This window comes from Arachis stenosperma, chromosome 3, assembly GCF_014773155.1.
Source record: "Arachis stenosperma cultivar V10309 chromosome 3, arast.V10309.gnm1.PFL2, whole genome shotgun sequence".
NCBI classification, from domain to species: Eukaryota; Viridiplantae; Streptophyta; class Magnoliopsida; order Fabales; family Fabaceae; genus Arachis; species Arachis stenosperma.
The window spans coordinates 69,074,352-69,095,020 of record NC_080379.1 but is presented as its reverse complement, the minus strand read 5'-3'; the positions used below and the strand labels follow the sequence as shown (position 1 = coordinate 69,095,020).

The 20,669-nt window shown below is 39.7% G+C and overlaps 1 non-coding gene and 1 pseudogene across 1 annotated transcript; both read left to right on the top strand.

Annotated features, from left to right (window-relative positions):
- The first annotated feature begins 7,058 nt into the window (after nt 1-7,058).
- LOC130966229 (probable proteasome inhibitor) lies at nt 7,059-9,002 on the top strand (annotated as a pseudogene).
- A 6,673-nt stretch (nt 9,003-15,675) lies between these two features.
- LOC130972440 (small nucleolar RNA R71) lies at nt 15,676-15,783 on the top strand. The gene has a single exon (XR_009083608.1). It is a non-coding gene; the product is annotated as a small nucleolar RNA R71 (small nucleolar RNA).
- The last annotated feature ends 4,886 nt before the right edge of the window (nt 15,784-20,669 follow it).

Below are 20,669 nucleotides of genomic sequence, written 5' to 3'. Positions count from 1 at the left end.
GAAGTCAATTTCCCATACATCAAACAATTCTATCTCTAATATCCCTTGTTGAGGCATGGCATATCCGTGAGGCAAGTTACCAGCTCTTTGGCAACTGTCACAGTTACGCACAAACTCTCGGGAGTCTTTATAGAGAGTAGGCCAGTAGAGGCCACATTGGAGGACTTTAGTGGCTGTTCGCTCACTTCCAAAATGTCCTCCATACTGTGATCCATGGCAATGCCATAGGATCCTTTGTGCCTCTTCTCTGGGTACACATCTACGGATCATTCCGTCTACACATCTCTTAAAGAGATATGGCTCATCCCATAGGTAGTACTTGGCATCTGAAATTAATTTCTTTCTTTGCACTCTGCTGTACTCCTGGGGTATGAACCTCACAGCTTTATAGTTTGCAATATCTGCAAACCATGGAGCTTCCTGAATGGCAAAGAGTTGCTCATCTGGGAAAGTCTCAGAGATCTCAGTAGAAGGGAGGGACGCCTCAGCTACTGGTTCTATTCGGGACAGATGATCAGCTACCTGGTTCTCTGTCCCTTTTCTGTCTCTTATTTCTATATCAAACTCTTGCAGAAGCAACACCCATCTTATTAGCGTGGGTTTTGAATCTTGCTTTGTGAGTAAGTATTTAAGAGCAGCATGGTCAGTGTACACAATCACTTTGGATCCCACTAGGTAGGATCTAAACTTGTCAATGGCATAGACCACTGCAAGTAACTCTTTTTCTGTGGTTGTGTAATTCTTCTGTGCGTCATTTAGAACACGGCTGGCATAATAAATGATGTGCAGAAGCTTGTTATGCCTCTGTCCCAACACTGCACCAATGGCATGGTCACTGGCATCACACATTAATTCAAATGACAATGCCCAATCTGGTGCAGAGATGACTGGTGCTGTGACCAGCTTAGCTTTCATGGTCTCAAACGCCTGCTGACATTGTGTGTCAAACACAAATGGCGTGTCAGCAGCTAGCAGGTTACTCAAAGGTTTTGTAATTTTCGAAAAATCCTTTATGAACCTTCTGTAGAATCCTGCATGCCCCAGAAAGCTTCTGATTGCCTTAACATTGGCAGGTGGTGGTAATTTTTCAATTACCTCTACCTTTGCCTTATCCACCTCTATTCCCCTGCTTGAAATTTTGTGCCCAAGGACGATTCCTTCAGTCACCATAAAGTGACATTTCTCCCAGTTTAAAACCAGGTTAGTCTCTTGGCACCTTTTCAGGACAAGTGCTAGGTGATTAAGACAGGAGCTGAATGAGTCTCCATATACTGAGAAGTCATCCATGAAGACTTCCAGAAATTTCTCTACCATATCAGAGAAGATGGATAGCATACATCTCTGAAAGGTTGCAGGAGCATTACACAGACCAAAAGGCATCCTTCTGTAGGCAAACACGTCAGAAGGGCAAGTAAATGCTGTTTTCTCTTGGTCCTGAGGATCTACTGCAATTTGGTTGTAACCTGAATAGCCATCCAAAATGCAGTAGTAATCATGACCAGCTAGTCTTTCTAGCATTTGGTCTATGAATGGTAAAGGAAAATGATCCTTTCTGGTGGCTGTATTGAGCCTTCTGTAGTCAATGCACATACGCCACCCTGTGACTGTTCTTGTAGGAACCAGTTCATTTTTTTCATTATGAACCACTGTTATGCCTCCCTTTTTGGGGACAACTTGGACAGGGCTCACCCAGGGGCTATCAGAAATAGGATAAATAATCCCAGCCTCCAGTAATTTAGTGACCTCTTTCTGCACCACCTCCTTCATGGCTGGATTTAGCCTCCTTTGTGGTTGGACCACTGGTTTGGCATTATCCTCCAACAGGATCTTGTGCATGCATCTAGCTGGGCTAATACCCTTAAGATCACTTATGGACCACCCAAGAGCTGTCTTGTGTGTCCTTAGCACTTGAATCAGTGCTTCCTCTTCCTGTGGATTTAAAGCAGAGCTTATAATCACTGGAAAAGTGTCACCCTTTCCCAGAAATGCATACTTCAGGGATGGTGGTAGTGGTTTGAGTTCAGGTTTGGGAGGCTTATCCTCCTCCTGAGGAATTTTCGAAAATTCCTTTGTTTCCTGTGGTTCTTCTTGATCAGGCTGAGCATCCTTGAAGATGTCTTCAAGCTCTGATTCTGGGCTTTCAGTCATATTGATCTCTTCCACCAAAGAGTCAATAATGTCAGCGCCCATGCAGTCATTTGGTGTGTCTGGATGCTGCATAGCTTTCACAGCATTCAACTTGAACTCATCCTCATTGACTCTCAGGGTTACTTCCCCTTTTTGTACATCAATGAGAGTTCGTCCAGTTGCTAGGAAAGGTCTTCCTAGAATGAGAGTTGCACTCTTGTGCTCCTCTATTTCCAGCACCACAAAGTCAGTTGGAAAGGCAAATGGCCCAACCTTGACAATCATATCCTCTATTATGCCTGATGGATGTTTAATGGAGCCATCAGCAAGTTGGAGGCATATCCGGGTTGGTTTGACTTCTCCAGTCAACCCAAGCTTTCTGATAGTGGATGCAGGTATTAGATTGATGCTTGCTCCAAGATCACATAGGGCTGTCTTGGTGCAAGCGCCTTCTAATGTGCATGGTATCATAAAGCTTCCTGGATCTTGAAGCTTTTCTGGTAAGCTTTTCAGAATGACTGCACTGCATTCTTCAGTGAGAAATACTTTTTCAGTTTCTCTCCAATCCTTCTTATGACTTAAGATCTCTTTCATGAACTTAGCATAAGAAGGCATTTGCTCAAGTGCCTCTGCAAACGGAATCTTTATTTCAAGAGTCCTTAGATAGTCTGCAAAGCGGGCAAATTGCTTATCCTGTTCCGCTTGGCGGAGTTTCTGAGGATAAGGCATCTTGGCTTTATAGTCTTCAACCTTAGATGCTGCAGGTTTATTCCTTACAGAAGTGGTTGAAGAAGCCTTGTTAGAGGGATTACTGTCAGCACTCTCAGGTGTCTGATCTTCCCTTGGCGTCTGAACGCCAGGATTGGGTGCAAAATGGGCGTTTAACGCCAACTTTTCCCCCTTTTCTGGCGTTTGAACGCCAGAACTGGGCAGAGAATGGGCGTTTAACGCCAACTTTCCCTCCCTTTCTGGCGTTTGAACGCCAATAACATTCCTCTCTGGGCTCTTACTGTCCTCAGAGGGATTTTGAACAGTGGTTTGGTTATCCTCTGTCAATTGTTCCTTGTTTGGCTTTTTGCTCTTTTGAGCAGTGTTATTCAGTGTTTTCCCACTCCTTAGTTGAACTGCTTGACATTCCTCTGTTATCTGTTTAGATATTTGCTGTTTTGCTTGATTCAACTGCAGTTCTATGTTCTTGTTAGCAATTTTAGTATCATGGAGCATTTCTTTAAATTCTGCTAACTGTTCTGTCATCAGGAGCAATTGTTGATTAAGCTCAATCATCTGTTCTTGAGGATTAGGATCAGTGACTACTGTCATGACTTCCTCTTTTGGAGAGAACTCATTGCTAGAGTACAAATATTGGTTTCTAGCAATGGTGTCTATAAGCTCTTGAGCCTCTTCAATTGTCTTTCTCATGTGTATAGATCCACCAGCTGAGTGGTCTAAAGACATCTGAGCCTTTTCTGTAAGCCCATAGTAGAAGATGTCTAACTGTACCCACTCTGAAAACATTTCAGAGGGGCATTTTCTTAGCATACCTCTATACCTCTCCCAGGGATTATAAAGGGATTCATTATCCTCTTGTTTAAAGCCTTGGATGTCCAGCCTTAGCTGTGTCATCCTCTTTGGAGGGTAAAAATGATTCAGGAATTTGTTTGATAACTGTTTCCATGTCTTTATGCTTGCTGTAGGTTGGTTATTCAACCACCTTTTAGCTTGATCTTTTACAGCAAATGGAAACAGTAATAGTCTGTAGACGTCCTGATCCACCTCTTTATCATGTACTATGTCAGCAATTTGTAAGAACTGTGCCAGAAACTCAGTAGGTTCTTCCTGTGGAAGACCGGAATACTGGCAATTTTACTGCACTATGATAATGAGTTGAGGGTTTAGCTCAAAGCTGCTTGCTTTGATGGGAGGTGTACAGATGCTACTCCCATATGCAGCTGTAATGGGGTTGGCATATGACCCCAGAGTCCTTCTGGACTGATCGATCCCACTTAGGTCCATAATGGATAAAGGGATATGATATGGGTTGCCAATAGATAAATTTTGTTTTTGTTTTTTTTTTTTTTTGAATTAATCGAAAATTAAAATAGAAACAAAAGGAAATTAAAATAAAAATTCGAAAATCAAAGAGAAAATAAGATCAAAGCAAATTGAGAACTGAATCAATTAGTTGATTAAAAAGATTTTGAAAATAGCAATTAGAAAGATATGATTGAAAAGTTTTTATGAAAAAGATTTGATTTTTGAAAAGAGGAAAGAGAAAAACAACAAAATGACACCAAACTTAAAATTTTTAGAAAATCAAACACTAATTTTCGAAAGTTTTTAAGGGAAAAACACAAAGAGGACACCAAACTTAGAATTTTTACGGATCAAAAAGGGACTAAGGACATGCAAAATCGAAAATTAAAAGAAAAGCAAAAGCATGCAATTGACACCAAACTTAAAATATGAAACTAGACTCAACTAAAAGACTCTAAACCAACAAAAATAAAACAGTCCTAATCTAAGCAACAAGATAAGCCGTCAGTTGTCCAAACTCGAACAATCCCCGGCAACGGCGCCAAAAACTTGGTGCACAAAATTGCAATCACACTTTTGCAATCCCGCACAACTAACCAGCAAGTGCACTGGGTCGTCCAAGTAATACCTTGCGTGAGCAAGGGTCGATCCCACGGAGATTGTCGGCTTGAAGTAAGCTATGGTTATCTTGTAAATCTTAGTCAGGATATTAGAAATTATCTGGGTTGATTGTGAAAAGCAAAAGAACATGAAATAAGTACTTGTTATGCAGTAATGGAGAATAGGTTGAGGTTTTGGAGATGCTCCATCTTCTGAATCTCTGCTTTCCTACTGTCTTCTTCATCAAACACGCAAGGCTCCTTCCATGGCAAGCTGTATGTAGGGTTTCACCGTTGTCAATGGCTACCTCCCATCCTCTCAGTGGAAATGTTCAACGCACCCTGTCACGGCACGGCTATCCATCTGTCGGTTCTCAATTAGGCCGGAATAGAATCCAGTGATTCTTTTGTGTCTGTCACTAACGCCCCGCCTTCAGGAGTTTGAAGCTCGTCACAGTCATTCAATCATCGAATCCTACTCAGAATACCACAGACAAGGTTTAGACCTTCCGGATTCTCTTGAATGCCGCCATCAGTTCTAGCTTATACCACGAAGATTCTGATTAAAGAATCCAAGAGATATCTACTCAATCTAAAATAGAACGGAGGTGGTTGTCAGGCACGCGTTCATAGTTGAGAATATGATGAGTGTCACGGGTCATCACATTCATCCGGGTTAAGAACAAGTGATATCTTAGAACGGAAGCAAGCATGATTGAATAAGAAACAGTAGTAATTGCATTAATCCATCAAGACACAGCATAGCTCCTCACCCCCAACCATGGGGTTTAGAGACTCATGTTGTAAGAAGTACACAAAGAAACGTGTAAAGTGTCATGAGGTACAGATACAATGTCAAAAGATCCTATTAATAGTGAACTAGTAACCTAAGGTTTACAGAAATGAGTAAACGACAGAAAAATCCACTTCCGGGCCCACTTGATGTGTGCTTGGGCTGAGCATTGAAGCTTTCATGTGTAGAGACCTTTTCTGGAGTTAAACGCTAGCTTTTATGCCAGTTTGGGCGTTTAACTCCAAGTTTTATGCCAGTTCCAACGTTAAACGCTGGAAATTCTGAGGCTGATTTGCCACGCCGGTTTGTGCCATCAAATCTCAAGCAAAGTATGAACTATTATACATTGCTGGAAAGCCCAGGATGTCTACTTTCCAATGCCGTTGAGAGCGTGCCAATTGGGCTTCTGTAGCTACAGAAAATCCACTTCGAGTGCAGGAAGGTCAGAATCCAACAGCATCTGCAGTCCTTTTCAGTCTCTGAATCAGATTTTTGCTCAGGACCCTCAATTTCAGCCAGAAAATACCTGAAATCACAGAAAAACACACAAACTCATAGTAAAGTCCAGAAAAGTGAATTTTAACTAAAAACTAATAAAAATATACTAAAAACTCAACTCAAACTACTAAAAACATACTAAAAACAATGCCAAAAAGCGTACAAATTATCCGCTCATCAAATGCTAATCAAATTTTAATAAAAATGATGACCCTCTAAATTTTCTCTAATACAATATTGATACGTTGTTTATTGATGTATAAAATATCAGTTTTAATTGTTGGTCAAGCACCTATTTTAAATTTGATAGATAGTATATGCGATATAATTATAGAGAGGAATGAAAGTAGGTACAAGTGGTATGACTAAAATTGAATAAAGAAAAATTGTTTGAGGTTATCATAATTTATTATTTTTAGTCATTAATATTTAAAAATATAGAATAAAGCTAAGTAGAGATAAGCCTCAAAGTGGTCCCTGAAGTTGCACTCGAGTCTCATAGTAGTCCCTAAACTTAAAATTTACTCATATTCATCCCTGAAGTTGCACTCCGGGACTCAGACTCGTCCTTCCGGCATATTCCGTCCATCTGGCGCAACTGAAAAGTTGAGTTGGCCTCCTTCCTGACATGTTGGCATAACAGAAACGACGTAGTATTTGCTGTAGCCCCAAAATGACATGAAATGACATCATTTCACGCTAAAACCCCCCTTCCTCAACGTTACCCTAACGAATTGTCTCCCCCCTCTGAAATCACAACACAATCACAGAGGTCTATTTTTCTCCACTACATTCATCAATGGCATCTGTGCGATTGTATTAATTGCACCGATTTCCCCGAACCACGTCGCTTTTGTGCTCAACTTCTCTCCGAAGAAACAAGCACCTTTTGTGGCAAAATTCAAAGGAAAGAAAGAAAAGAACCACAACACACTATTGACTCCTCTTCACTCCGGAAGCTGAAAGCTGAAATGTAGTGTCCCAAACGTTAGAATCATAAACCGACAATGGCTACGGATAAATTGGTGATGGCGGTCATAAGGGCGGCAAGGCCATCCTTTCTAAACGACCACGACAAAGCAGAATTTGTCGTTCACACCACCTTCCTCTCTTTCGGCTACCTTCTCACCGCCACCAGCCCCCAAGCCCTCTTCGACGACGCCCTTTCACATCCCTCCACTGGTAACACTTTCACTAATTTCCTATTTTGTTCTCTCTTTTTTCTTTAACGAAATCATTTAATTTTGATATATTTTATGTGAAATATCCAAATATCATTAATTATCACTCTTCTTTACTGAAAACAATTGAAAATTCTATTTTCTATTTTCACTTCTTTCTTTGCAAGAACCAGAAAACATAGAAAGTAAAAAGGGAAACCAAACGTGCCTTAAGGTTGTAGCACTAGCTATGTAGAACAATTTTTATCTAATCGGTGTAAGAGAGTTTTATAGGATTATTTGTTCTTGAGTTGATGATTGATTGAAAACCATCAAATACTGATATGTGATTGATTGAGTGAATTACAGAGGTTCATTATTTAGATTATAAAGTAAATTTGACCTTTCTAAGGTGGTAGCTGTTAATGAACCATGATAACCACAAATAATGGCAATTCATGCTGGAAAATTGCACTATCCTTGGGCTTCTATACTAGACGAAGGATTAGGCTATGCAATATAACATAGGATCAAGTCAATTAAGTTGAAGTTAAAAGATACCTTGTGGTATCAATAGAAGATGTAGCAAATTGATATATGCAGCCTGAAGCTTATAATTAGCATTTACTGATCATTTTTAATACGTGGTTTGTGATTGTGTGTAGAGGAGGTGTCTGTAGAGAACTGGAACCAACTTGACCAAGAATATGTCTTTGTTTATGTCAATCCAAAAAAGGTTTCAATTAAAGTGCTGGTAAAGTGCCTCGTCATGAATGAGAAGTTACTCATTGATGCCTTGAAGGAAGGGTCTTTTGACCCTGCACACCTTGAGATTTGGTAAGCCTCTTTTTTTCCCCTTCAAACTATAAATTCTTCAAGATTTTTCTTTCATTTGCTGCATTGCAAAATTAAAATTTTTGTAACTGACCAACCTAGTTTTCTTTGTTCGTGTTGAATTGGGCTGCGTTAGAGTTTGGAGCTTCTATTTGTTAATGACTTATTTTATTACTCTTTTTAATTAAATAGAATTTCCATTCTTGATAGAGGAAGACCAGAAACTAAAATATAATAGCTATGGTGGGGGCAAAAAATCATACATGATTTTTATTAAAAACTGAAGTACTGAATTGTGATTTGAAAACCTTTTGAAATAAGAGTTTGTACTCTGTATTGTCAACTTTTACCCTTTTTCCATTCCTTTCTTTATCACATCAAATATTAAGATAGAATAGTTAATAGAATAAAAAAACCACCAGAAATATTTTGTATATTCGTTCCATGCTGCAAATTTTAAGCTTGTGTGTATTGAGTTTTGTTGTTCAAAGGTTATCCGCTTTTCTTTCTAGATGAAGTCGGATATGTTGTGAAAATTAAAATTTTCAGTGGTTAATCGTACTTCTTGTGAATTTACGGTTATGTCATGATTTGGTGCTTTGATTTTTCTACATACAGTGTTAGGGATTATATTATAGCAAATGAAAGCAGCAGTTCAAGAATTTGGAGCGGCTGGTGAGAAGACTAAATCAGGATATCTTAGCCAAATTAGCCAATTGTTTTGTTATATTTTATTTAATAAACCTTCTTCTTTTGACTTTTTTGTGTGCATTATGCTAAGTTGTGTAGTACTTTCTCTTTTAATTTTGTTTATCAATCACCTTCAATACCTGCTTTCTTGAAATAACTAATGGAGTCATTGTTTCATAGATACACTATTTTCAATACCTTCAATAGGCTGCTGTTTATATATGCTGCATTATTCCTGGGCTAATGGTGGTTATACATGCTGCATAATGTCCTGTTTGTATATAATAGTGCTGTTTAGGGACTAGTCTGATATCACTTACATAAGTTTAGGGACTAGTTTAATGTCACTTATAAAAGTATAGGGACTATTTTGGTGCTCGAAAACAAGTGTCTGACAGCTTTTTATAAAAGTGAAGGAATAAAAAAGTTGGGTCCCGATGTAGTCAGGTGACCCAGACTATGAGAAGTTCGAAGTTCATGGCTGGCCAACCAACATAGTTGTCGAAGTTCTCCAAGCATGATGAAAAAACAACTTCAGGGAGTAGCAATCCACCAGGAAGCAGTCAACCAGCAAGGAATCCCCCACCTAACTCTATGCAAGGTGCAACACAGGAGAATGCTACAAAGCTTGCAAACTTCATGAAGTTTGTGTCCACCCCTGGATTCAAGGAACCCAGGCACAAAAAATGAAGATTAGGATGATTATGTTTAGGGACAGGGGACACATGGTGTCTTTGTGTATCTATTTTGCTGAAATTTTCTTACCATGTATGCTTTCTTAAACATTGTCCTAGTGTTTGGGATTTTAGTATCTGAAACTTATGAGGTCAAAATGTTAACAACTTTGATATACTTGGTGTTTTTGCTCCATAATGCCTTTTTTGGATGAAACATTACCAATATGAATTATGACTTTCTCGAATTGAGTTTTGTTAGCTTTTTGGTTATATTTTGTCCTGTGTTACAGAATTAAGAGTAATTCAGACCCTGTCCATTTCCATTTCATTAACCAGAAGTGCAAGAACAGAAGTATGCATATAATCAAACACTTTAATTTGCATTTTTTTCAAACAAAAGGACAGGAACAAGTACATGAACAACATATGCATATAACATGCATGTCATTTGTTTTTGGCTTGATACAGTTGACCCTGTTGTCTATCCAACTTTAATACAAGAACACCAACTACAATCAGTGGTGCACGAAATTGTGATCATCAATGGCGCCATCAACATGGTACGCTCATTGCAATCTCAACTCTCTATCACAACTTCGCACAACTAACCAGCAAGTGCACTGGGTCGTCCAAGTAATAAACCTTACGCGAGTAAGGGTCGATCCCACGGAGATTGTTGGTATGAAGCAAGCTATAGTCACCTTGTAAATCTTAGTCAGGCGGACTCAAATGGGTATAGATGATGAATAAAACATAAGGATAAAGATAGAGATACTTATGTAATTCATTGGTAGGAATTTCATATAAGCGTATGAAGATGCTTGGTCCCTTCCGTCTCTCTGCTTTCCGACTGTCTTCATCCAATCCTTCTTACTCCTTTCCATGGCAAGCTTATGCAAGGGTTTCACCGTTGTCAGTGGCTACCTCCCATCCTCTCTGTGGAAATGTTCAACGCACCCTGTCACGGTACGGCTATCCATCTGTCGGTTCTCGATCAGGCCGGAATAGAATCCAGTGATTCTTTTGCGTCTGTCACTAACGCCCCGCCTTCAGGAGTTTGAAGCACGTCATAGTCATTCAATCATTGAATCCTACTCAGAATACCACAGACAAGGTTAGACCTTCCGGATTCTCTTGAATGCCGCCATCAGTTCTTGCCTATACCACAAAGACTCTGATCTCACAGAATGGCTGGCTCGTTTGTCAGGCGAGCACTCGGTTGTCAGGCGATCAACCATGCATCATGTATCAGGAATCCAAGAGATATTCACCCAATCTAAGGTAGAACGGAGGTGGTTGTCAGTCACACGTTCATAGGTGAGAATGATGATGAGTGTCACGGATCATCACATTCATCAAGTTGAAGAACAAGTGATATCTTGGACAATGAACAAGCGGAATTGAATAGAAGAACAATAGTAATTCCATTAATACTCGAGGTACAGCAGAGCTCCACACCTTAATCTATGGTGTGTAGAAACTCCACCGTTGAAAATACATAAGAACAAGGTCTAGGCATGGCCGAATGGCCAGCCTCCCAAAGAGGGTTCAATCATCAAAACATGATCAAAAGATCCTAAGATTGAAAGATAGATTGAAAGATGAAAATACAATAGTAAAAGGTCCTACTTATAGAAAACTAGTAGCCTAAGGATGAGTAAATGACATAAAAATCCACTTCCGGGCCCACTTGGTGTGTGCTTGGGCTGAGCATTTCTTGGAGTTAAACGCCAGCTTTTATGCCAGTTTGGGCGTTTAACTCCCATTTTGGTGCCAGTTCCGGCGTTTAACGCTGGGAAATCTGAAGGTGACTTTAAACGCCGGTTTGGGCCATCAAATCTTGGGCAAAGTATGGACTATCATATATTGCTGGAAAGCCCAGGATGTCTAATTTCCAACGCCGTTGAGAGCGCGCCAATTGGGCTTTTGTAGCTCCAGAAAATCCACTTCGAGTGCAGGGAGGTCAGAATCCAACAGCATCTGCAGTCCTTTTCAGTCTCTGAATCAGATTTTTGCTCAGGTCCCTCAATTTTAGCCAGAAAATACCTGAAATCACAGAAAAACACACAAACTCATAGTAAAGTCCAGAAAAGTGAATTTTAACTAAAAACTAATAAAAATATACTAAAAACTAAACCAAATATACTAAAAACATACTAAAAACAATGCCAAAAAGCGTACAAATTATCCGCTCATCACAACACCAAACTTAAATTGTTGCTTGTCCTCAAGCAACTGAAAATCAAATAAGATAAAAAGAAGAGAATATGCAATGAATTCCAAAAACATCTATGAAGATCAGTATTAATTAGATGAGCGGGGCTTTTAGCTTTTTGCCTTTGAACAGTTTTGGCATCTCACTCTATCCTTTGAAACTCAGAATGATTGGCTTCTTTAGGAACTCAGAATCCAGATAGTGTTATTGATTCTCCTAGTTAAGTATGATGATTCTTGAACACAGCTACTTATTGAGTCTTGGCCGTGGCCCAAAGCACTCTGTCTTCCAGTATTACCACCGGCTACATACATGCCACAGACACATAATTGGGTGAACCTTTTCAGATTGTGACTCAGCTTTGCTAGAGTCCCCAATTAGAGGTGTCCAAGGTTCTTAAGCACACTCTTTTTGCCTTGGATCACAATTTTATTTCTTTCTTTTTCTTTCTTTTTCTCTTTCTCCCTTTTTTTTTGTTTTTTTTTCGTTTTTTTTCGTTTCTTTTCTCTTTTTTTTTGTATTCACTGCTTTTTCTTGCTTCAAGAATCATTTTTATGATTTTTCAGATCCTCAGTAACATGTCTCCTTTTTCATCATTCTTTCAAGAGCCAACATTCATGAACCACAAATTCAAAAGACATATGCACTGTTTAAGCATACATTCAGAAAACAAAGGTGTTGCCACCACATCAAAATAATTAAACTGTTATAAAATTCAAAATTCATGCAATTCTTTTCCTTTTTCAATTAAGAACATTTTTCATTTAAGAGAGGTGATGGATTCATAGGACATTCATAACTTTTAGGCATAGACACTAATGATCACAAGACACAAACATAGATAAACATAAGCACTAAAAATTCGAAAAACAGGAAAATAAAGAACAATGAGATTAAAGAACGGGTCCACCTCAGTGATGGCGGCTTGTTCTTCCTCTTGAAGGTCTTATGGAGTGCTTGAGCTCCTCAATGTCTCTTCCTTGTCTTTGTTGCTCCTCTCTCATGATTCTTTGATCTTCTCTAATTTCATGGAGGAGGATGGAATGTTCTTGGTGCTCCACCCTTAGTTGTCCCATGTTGGAACTCAATTCTCCTAGGGAGGTGTTGATTTGCTCCCAGTAGTTTTGTGGAGGAAAGTGCATCCCTTGAGGCATCTCAGGGATTTCATGATGAGTGGGGTCTCTTGTTTGCTCCATCCTTTTCTTAGTGATGGGCTTGAGGTCATGCCTTCTCAGTTGAACCGGCTTTCCTCTTGAATCTCTCTTCCATTGAGCGCCCTCTTCACAAATGTCTGTGAGGACTTGGTCCAACCTTTGATCAAAGTTGACCCTTTTTTAGTTTGAAAGGGACCTCATGGATCACCTTCTTCATGGCCACAACTTCATAGAAGTGGTCTTGATGCACCCTTGAGATGAATCTCTCCATCTCCCATGACTCGGAGGTGGAAGCTTTTGCCTTCCCTTTCCTCTTTCTAGAGGTTTCTCCGGCCTTGGATGCCATAAATGGTTATGGAAAAACAAAAAGCAATGCTTTTACCACACCAAACTTAAAAGGTTTGCTCGTCCTCGAGCAAAAGAAGAAAGAAAAGAGTAGAAGAAGAAGAAATGAGGAAGAAGGGAATGGCTTTTGTGTTCGGCCAAAGAGGGGGAGAAGTGGTGTTTAGGTTGTGTGAAAATGAAGGAGTGAAGAAGGGTTTATATAGGAGAGGGGGGCTCATGGTTCGATCATGTATGGGTGGGTTTGGGAGGGAAGGTGGTTTGAATTTGAAGGGTGAGGTAGGTGGGGTTTTATGAAGGATGGATGTGAGTGGTGAAGAGAAAAATGGGATTTGATAGATGAAGGGTTTTTGGGGAAGAGGTATTGAGGTGATTGGTGAATGGGTGAAGAAGAATGAGGGTGGTGGGGTTGGTGGGGATCCTGTGGGGTCCACAGATCCTGAGGTGTCAAGGAAAAGTCATCCCTGCACCGAATGGCATGCAAAAACGCGTTCTGAGCCAATTCTGGCGTTAAACGCCGGGCTGGTGCCCATTTCTGGTGTTTAACGCCAGGTTCTTGCCCTTTCCTGGCGTTTAACGCCAGTCTGGTGCCCCTTTCTGGCGTTAAACGCCCAGAATGGTGCTAGACTGGGCGTTAAACGCCCATCTGCTAGCCTTACTGGCGTTTAAACGCCAGTAGGTTCTTCCTCCAGGGTGTGCTGTTTTTCTTCCTGCTTTTTCAATTGATTTTGTGACTTCTCATGATCATCAACCTACAGAAAACATAAAATAACAAAGGAAAATAGATAAAATATGACATTGGGTTGCCTCCCAACAAGCGCTTCTTTAATGTCAGTAGCTTGACAGATGGCTCTCATGGAGCCTCACATTTTCTCAGAGCAATGTTGGAACCTCCCAACACCAAACTTAGAGTTTGAATGTGGGGGTTCAACACCAAACTTAGAGTTTGGTTGTGGCCTCCCAACACCAAACTTAGAGTTTGACTGTGGGGGCTCTGTTTGACTCTGATTTGAGAGAAGCTCTTCATGCTTCTTCTCCATGGTGACAGAGGGGTATCCTTGAGCCTTAAACACAAAGGATTCTTCATTCACTTGAATGATCAGTTCACCTTCATCAACATCAATCACAGCCTTTGCTGTGGCTAGGAAAGGTCTGCCAAGGATGATGGTTTCATCCATGCACTTCCCAGTCTCTAGGACTATGAAATCAGCAGGGATGTAATGGTCTTCAATCTTCACCAGAACATCCTCTACAAGTCCATAAGCTTGTTTTCTTGAATTGTCTGCCATCTCTAGTGAGATTCTTGCAGCTTGCACCTCAAAGATTCCTAGCTTCTCCATTACAGAGAGAGGCATGAGATTTACACTTGACCCTAAGTCACACAGAGCCTTCTTGAAGGTCATGGTGCCTATGGTACAAGGTATGGAGAACTTCCCAGGGTCCTGCCTCTTTTGAGGTAATTTCTGCCTAGACAACTCATCCAATTCTTTGGTGAGCAAAGGGGGTTCATCCTCCCAAGTCTCATTTCCAAATAACTTGTCATTTAGCTTCATGATTGCTCCAAGGTATTTAGCAACTTGCTCTTCAGTGACATACTCATCCTCTTCAGAGGAAGAATACTCATCAGAGCTCATGAAAGGCAGAAGCAAGTCCAATGGAATCTCTATGGTCTCATTTTGAGCCTCAGATTCCCATGGTTCCTCATTGGGGAACTCAGTGGAGGCCAGTGGACGTCCATTGAGGTCTTCCTCAGTGGCGTTCACTGCCTCTCCTTCCTCTCCAAATTCGGCCATGTTGATGGCCTTGCACTCTCCTTTTGGATTTTCTTCTGTATTGCTTGGAAGAGTACTAGGAGGGAGTTCAGTGATTTTTCTGCTCAGCTGTCCCACTTGTGCCTCCAAGTTTCTAATGGAGGACCTTGTTTCAGTCATGAAACTTTGAGTGGTTTTGATTAAATCAGAGACCATAGTTGCTAAGTCAGAGGGGTTCTGCTTAGAATTCTCTGTCTGTTGCTGAGAAGATGATGGAAAAGGCTTGCCATTGCTAAACCTGTTTCTTCCACCATTATTGTTGTTGAAACCTTGTTGAGGTCTCTGTTGATCCTTCCATGAGAAATTTGGATGATTTCTCCATGAAGAATTATAGGTGTTTCCATAGGGTTCTCCTAGGTAATTCACCTCTTCCATTGAAGGGTTCTCAGGATCATAAGCTTCTTCTTCAGATGAAGTATCCTTAGTACTGCTTGGTGCATTTTGCATTCCAGACAGACTTTGAGAAATCAAATTGACTTGTTGAGTCAATATCTTGTTCTGAGCCAGAATGGCATTCAGAGTATCAATCTCAAGAACTCCTTTCTTCTGATTTGTCCCATTGTTCACAGGATTCCTTTCAGAAGTGTACATGAATTGGTTATTTGCAACCATTTCAATTAGTTCTTGAGCTTCTGTAGGCGTCTTCTTCAGATGAAGAGATCCTCCAGCAGAGCTATCCAAAGACATCTTGGATAGTTCAGAGAGACCATCATAGAAAATACCTATGATGCTCCATTCAGAAAGCATGTCAAAAGGACATTTTCTGATCAATTGTTTGTATCTTTCCCAAGCTTCATAGAGGGATTCTCCATCCTTCTGTCTGAAGGTTTGGACTTCCACTCTAAGCTTACTCAATTTTTGAGGTGGAAAGAACTTTGCCAAGAAGGCATTGACTAGCTTTTCCCATGAGTCCAGGCTTTCTTTAGGTTGTGAGTCCAACCATGTCCTAGCTCTGTCTCTTACAGCAAAAGGGAATAGCATAAGTCTGTAGACCTCAGGGTCAACCCCATTAGTCTTGACAGTGTCACAGATTTACAAGAATTCAGCTAAGAACTGATGAGGATCTTCCAATGGAAGTCCATGGAACTTGCAATTCTGTTGCATTAGAGAAACTAATTGAGGCTTAAGCTCAAAGTTGTTTGCTCCAATGGCAGGGATAGAGATGCTTCTCCCATAGAAATCGGGAGTAGGTGCAGCAAAGTCACCCAGCACCTTCCTTGCATTGTTGGCATTGTTGTTGTTTTCGGCTGCCATGGGTTCTTCTTCTTTGAAGATTTCTGTCAGGTCCTCTATAGAGAGTTGTGCCTTAGCTTCTCTTAGCTTTCGCTTCAAGGTCCTTTCAGGTTCAGGGTCAGCTTCAACAAGAATGCCTTTGTCTTTGTTCCTTCTCATATGAAAGAGAAGAGAACAAGAAAATATGGAATCCTCTATGTCACAGTATAGAGATTCCTTGAGGTGTCAGAGGAAAAGAAAAATAGAAGGAAGAAGGAGAAGAATTTGAACTTAGTCAGATAGAGTTCGAATTGTGCATTGAGGAGGAGTGGTACTCCATAAATAGAAGGATGTGAGAAGAGGGGAAGAGATTTTTTGAAAATTAATTAAAAAGATTTTAAAAACATTTTGAAAAACTTTAATTTGATTTTCGAAAATCAAGAGTGAGAAAGAGATCAAGTAATTTTTGAAAAAGATTTTGAAATTAGAAATCAAAAAGATATGATTAAAAACTGTTTTGAAAAAGATGTGATTAAAAAGATATGATTAAAAAGTTATGGTTTTAAAAAGATATGATTTGAAAACAGTTAAAAAAAGATTTGATTTTTAAAAAAAATTAATGACTTGCCTAACAAGAAAAGATATGATTCAAACATTAAGCCTTTCTCAACAGAAAAGGCAACATACTTAAAATGTTCAATCAAATCATTAATTGTTATCAAGTATCTTTGAAAAAGGAAAGAAATTGATTTTGAAAACATTTGATTGAAAAGATATGATTTGAAAAAGATTTGATTTTGAAAAACTTTGAAAACTTGAAAAAAAATTGATTTTGAAAACAAAATCCTCCCCCTTGTGCCATCCTGGCGTTAAACGCCCAGAATGGTGCACATTCTGGCGTTTAACGCCCAATGCACTACCTTTTTTGGCGTTAAACGCCCAACCAGGCACCCTGGCTGGCGTTTAAACGCCAGTCTGTCCTTCTTCACTGGGCGTTTTGAACGCCCAGCTTTTTCTGTATAATTCCTCTGTTGCATGTTCTAAATCTTCAGTTCCCTGTACTATTGACTCGAAAATAGAACCAAGATCAAATAAACAATGCATGCAAGACACCAAACTTAAAATTAGACACTAGACTCAAACAAGAAACATAAAATATTTTTTGGTTTTTTATGATTTTGAAAATTTTTTTATGTTTTTTTTTTCGAAAATTATATAGAAAATAAAAGTTTCAGAATTCTTAATTTGGATTCCAGGAATCATTGCAATGCTAGTCTAAGACTCCGGTCCAGGAATTAGACATGGCTTCACAGCCAGCCAAGCTTTCAAAGAAAGCTCCGGTCCAAAACACTAGACATGGCCAATGGCCAGCCAAGCCTTAGCAGATCATTGCTCCAATAGCAAGATTGATAGAGATCAACAAGCTCTTGTGATGATCAGTTGAAACCTCGGTCCAATAAGATAAGACATGGCTTCTCAGCCAGCCAGATTTCAGCAGATCATCATGAAACTCTAGAATTCATTCTTAAGAATTCTGAAAAATACCTAATCTAAGCAACAAGATGAATGACAAACCCCAATTTGACGGTTTGTTTTGTATTGAAATTAGAATATTTTGATAACCTTTTGTCACATTTAGCCTAGGAATTAGCATGGTTTTGTTATCTCTCCCTTATTTGTGGTTAAGTGTAAAAACATGCTTTTTAAGTCTTATTTTGATGAATTCTAGTTTCTCTTTGATTCCATAAGATGCCTTGATGTGTTTGTTAGTAATCTCAGGATGAAATAGGCTAAGCATGGATCAGAAGAAGCAAGGAAGGAAGCATGCAAGTGGAGAGAAGCACAAAAAGCCAAAGAATTGATTTCGGCCAAGCACGCGTACGCGCACAAGGCGCTCGCGCGCACATCGCAGAATCAGCCAGGGACGCGCACGCGTACCGTGCGCGCACGCATCGTAGTTCGCACGTGATTCCTTTATTGCAGCACGTGCCTGGCGATTTTAGGAGGTTTCAGCAACTAACTTTGGCGCCAAAATGCATATAAGAGCCAAGGATTGAAGGGGATTGACAACATATACACACATTCACATCCATAGACTAATTGTAGATCATTAGGTAGATATTTTTAGTTAGTTACATTTGTAGAGAGAGAAACTCCAACTTCTCTCTAGGATTCATCTTCATTTTCTCAATTCTCAACCATTCCTTGGTGAGATCTATTACAACACTCAATTTACTTTGTTCATGTTGTAGATTCTCTTCTCTAATCTCAATTAGTGTTTGTAATTGTTCAATTCTTGTAGATCTTAGGTTTAACTTTGTTGTTTTGGATTCTATTGATTCATATGAAGATCTCATTTTCATTGTTATGCATTGTTGATTGTTGTTAATCTCTTGTGTTGAATTGCATCTCTTCTCAATTTTACTATGTCTTTCATTCTTGCCCTCCAAATGTTTGAGAAAATGCCAACTTTAGATATGGAGTAGTATTCCCTCACTTGGCCTAGTGGTTGAGTCATTGGAGACACTTGAATAATGGATGTCAATTGTTGATTAAGAATTGAGGATTGCTAATTGACTTAGAGTGCACTAAAGCTAGACTTCCCTAGGGTAAGACTAGGACTTGTGACTTGAGTTAATTACTTTTACTTGACTTTCCTCTATAATTAGGGGTTAACTAAGTGAAGCAACACTCCTTTGTTATCACAATTGAAGGAAGCTATAGTGATGGGACTTCCAATGTTCAACCTTGGCCAAAGCTTTTAATATTGATTGATTGTTGTTTTCTTTTATTCACACTTTTATGCCACACTCTTCAAGCTACAAAAAGACCACTTAACCAATACATGCATCCTTGTAGCATTCCTAGGGAAGAACGACTCGAGACTAATACTCTCGATTATAGATTGTAGATTCGTTTGATAAATGGATTTTGCGTCGGTTTAGACTATACTACGATTGATTACTTGATAACTTCTATACCGGCAAAAATTCATTTGTCAAAATGGCGCCGTTGCCGGGGGATGCGCATGAGTGCCATGTCTTTGGTTAATGTAAATATGTGAATATTGTGAATATGTTTGTCTTTTGTTTGTTTGTTAGTTTTTGTTAGTTTTAAGATTTCTATTGGTTTTGTTTCTATTTGCCACTATGAATTCTCATCCTTGTGGTTTTGGATATAACTATGACTATTTTGTAGGCGATGAAAACTTGAATGATGGCTCACATTATGGGAGAGATGAATTCTTAGGAGGGGAGCCATATCCATATGAGCAATCATCATGGCAACCTTCCCCTTCAAGTTACTATGATGGTAATCCTTCCTATAATGCATATCATTCCTACGAATATGATGACTCTTATCATGGTTATACCACTCAACCACCACCATTCTATGCACCATATTCTCAACCCACACCTTATTCCCACCAAGTGCCCACATATGATCCAAATCTATATTCCCCCTATGCATACCCTTGTGACGATTATGAACAAGCAACCCTTGAATCACCACCACTCCAACATTTTTACCCTCCAACCCAAGTCCCCATGGATGAAGCACTTGGCATCATTCTTCAAGAGCAAGAAGAGCTCCAAACCGCCTTCACTAGTTTCACCTCTACCCTCCAAGAATTTACGTCCCGTATAATTTCACCCTCTACCAATAACCAACACGACTTCCCACCTCAAAGCTTTGATGAATCTTCCTTCCAACCACATTATGATTTCTCCTCTCTGCCACAAACCTCCATGGAAGCATATCAATGTCCATTAATCCAAGAGCAATATGATCCTACTTATGTTAGTAAAGCGGAACAAGAATTAAGGGATCGTTTCAAGGAAGAAATGGATCGACTTCAAGCAACCATTCGTCAAAAGATAGATTCTTGGGATTCATATCACAAGCTAAATGAGTTCACAGATGATTGTGAGAAAGCAACCAAAGAGGGAGGTATGAGAGAGACTTTAGAGTCTCAAGTTAAGCACAAGGAAATGGAGTGTGCATTGCAACAAGCGGAGGAAATGAAGATTGTTGAAGATAAAGAAGTGGAAGAAGACCTAGGGGAGGTTGAACAAGAAGGAAGTTCCATCAACGAAAATAACTCTACATCAAGTGACAATGGTGATCTTGTTGAAGCTTCCCCCTTCGAATGCGAAACCAATGTTGAGGAGGGTGCGCAACCTCCAACACATAACTTGATCAATGATAAAGGTTTGAAGGAAGTTAACAAACAAGAAAAATTTAAAAAGAGTTATCAAAGGATGGAAATCATCATGGAGAAGCCAAAGGAAGTGGAACCTACAATGTCAAGATCATTGAATATCTTCCTTGCTAAGTCGCCGTCCCAATCACAAATTGAGTGGGTAATCATCTCATCCTTTAATTTTCTTAGCCCATATCAATATGCGTTGTTGGAAACGGACGGTCAACTTAGAACCCTTTGTGGGATAGAGAGCAAGAACGGATTGGATGTTGGTGGACAATGGAAAACAAGGCGCATAAAGGACGGAAGATCAAACTTC